The sequence below is a fragment of the Myotis lucifugus genome, unplaced genomic scaffold (genome assembly GCF_000147115.1).
Source record: "Myotis lucifugus unplaced genomic scaffold, Myoluc2.0 scaffold_414, whole genome shotgun sequence".
Classification (NCBI taxonomy): Eukaryota; Metazoa; Chordata; class Mammalia; order Chiroptera; family Vespertilionidae; genus Myotis; species Myotis lucifugus.
Genome location: NW_005871462.1, coordinates 307,851 through 310,683, shown reverse-complemented (window position 1 = coordinate 310,683; position 2,833 = coordinate 307,851).

The following is a 2,833-nucleotide window of genomic DNA, read 5'->3' as shown; positions in this document are numbered from 1 at the left end:
CAGAACCTAGAGACAGAACCTAGCGAGGAGACATTGCAAAGATCCTGGACAGACATGGCTACAGAACTTGGCTGGAGAACCTAGACAGAACATGGCAGGAGAACCTGGAGAACCTGGCTAGAGAACCTAGCAAGAGAACCTGTACACAGAACTTGGCTGGAGATCTTGGACAGAACTTGGCTGGAGATCCTGGAGGGAGAACCTCGCTATGCTGATGAACTGAACCCTGTCTCCATGTCATTCCTTCTTCGCTGACTCCGTCCACACCTTTGGGGATCCCTGGACCTGCTGGGGTTGGACATCAGCACTGCATAGGAAAGGGAACAATCAACGCAATAAAAAGGCAACCTATGGAATCAGAGAAAAATCTCTGTAAATCACATGTCCAATAGGGATTAATATCCAAACTATATAAGGAGCTGTTACCACTCACAAAAATACAAATAATTCAATTTAATATAGGCAAAGAACCTTAGTAGACAGTTTTACAAAGACATAAAAGGCCAGCAGGTACATGAAAAGGTTCTCAACATCAGTCATCATCAGGGAAATGCAGATAAAAACTACAATGAAATATCACCTCACACCTGTTAGGATGTTTATTAATATGCTGGTGAAGATGCAGAGATAAGGCAACCCTTTTACACTGTTGGTGTGAATAGTAACTGGTGCAGCCACTGTGGGAAGCAGTATAGCAGGTCATCAGAAATTGAAGATATTATATAGCAATCTTACTTTTGGGTATATGTTCAAAAGAAATAAAATCAGTACCTTGAAAAGATATTTGAACTCCCAAGTTTATTGCAACCTAGATACGGAGATATGGAAACAAGTTAAGTGTCTTGTGACAGATGAATGGATAAAAAAATGTTATATAGATATATAAAATGGCATATTATTCAGCCTTAAAATGAAAGAATTCCCTGCCACATGTGACATCATGGATGAATCTGGATGGCATTATGCTAAATGGAGAGAGAGAGAGAGAGAGCACGCACTTGTCTGTCATAGGCCATACAAATCTAAAAAAAAAAGTCAAAATAATAGAAACAGAAAGTAGAATAGTGGTTGTGAGGGACTGTGGGGTAGGCATTTTAAGGAGAGATTTGTAAATTATAAGATGAGTAGAGTCTGAGGATATAATGTACATCAGGACAACTGTAGTTGATAATACTGTATTGTATAATTAAAATTTACTAGAAAAAAGGTTAAATCTGTTAGGTGATGAATGTGTGACTTTGATTGCCGGATCCATTTATCACAAAGTGAAATGCTCTCTGACTCCATCTCTTTCAAGTCTTCTTTGTTCCCATGGCCTCAGGCTAATGGCCTCTGCTTAGTTTCACACATAGAAATGCTAATCACTAGAGGAGTTCTGCTGGTGGCTTGAGGAGATAAAAGAAGTTTGTATTGTTTATTAAAAACCTGCAGGAACCTTGTGACCAGACTCATATCAACTAGTACAATGTTCCAATCAGAATACATACAATGGCTGAATGAATAACAAAACAAGACCATTACATAGGCTGTCTACAAGAGACACTTCAGATTGAAAGACACACATAGATTGCAAGTAAAGGGATTTAAACAAAAAAGGTATTGTGTGAAAATGTAAACAAAAAAAAAAGCTGGGGTAGCAATACTTATAGCAGAGAAAATAGACTTTAAAACAAAAACTAAAACAAGAGACAAAGAAGGACCCACCACTTCTGGGTTTTTATCTGAAGAAACCCAAAACACTAAATCAAAAAGACATGTACATCCATATGTTTATTATTGCAGCATCATTTATAGTAGCCAGATATGGAAGCAACTTAAGTGTCCATCAATAGGTTAATGGATAAAGAAGAAAAGTTTCATATACTAGTATACATTGTAATATGATTAAGCCATAAAAAAAGAATGAAATCTTGTCATCTGCAACAACATGTGTTAGGGCCAAGAATAGAATATTGGGGATTAGCTATGGTTATGGGAAATATTAATTATGCTCTGTTAACCAGAATTGCCTTGTGTTGATTAAAGAAAGGACATTCTGACCTGCTGGGAGTTGTACACCTCCTGGACCTGGGAGTCAACCTTGGACCTGGGAGTCAACCTTGGAATTTGGTCCATTCCCATGGAAAGATTAACAACCTTGTTGCCCAAACAATGGAGTATCACCCCAGCCTCCTACTTCCCCATGCCTGAAATCCCTACTTGCCCATGCCTATAATCCATATTTCCCTGTGTAATCTTTGTCTTACCCTATATAAGCAGCTGGCTTATGAGGGGCTGCAGAGCAGATAATTTTGTGGATGACTTGCTGCTCTCCCATATTGGCAGCAGTATTGGAATAAACACTCATATATAATTCAATCCTGTCTCTGATTAATTGGCTCAAGTAGTGACAGGCAGCACGCACCCATTGATTGTCTGGTTACACATGGATAGGCCTTGAGGGTATTGTGCTGAGCATCATAAGTCAGACAGAGAAAGACAAGTGCCCAATAATTTCATTTTTATGTGAAATCTAAAAAAACAAAATAAATGAATAAGCAGAACTAAAACAGGCTCAGATACAGAGAACATTTTGACAGTTGCCAAATGAGAGGGGGTTGGGGTAATGGTTAAAAAAGGTGAAGGGATTTAGAAGTATAAATTGGTAGTTGCAGAACAGTCATGGGGATATAAAGTACAGCATGGAGAATATAATCAACTAGAGGCTCAGTGTGCATGAAATCGTGTGTGAGTAGCTTGCTTCTGCTTGCCTCAGCTGGCCGCCCACCCATCACCGCTCCTAACTTGCTGCCCAGCCCTCGGCTGCTCATAGCTCTCAGCCTCTAGTAGGTTT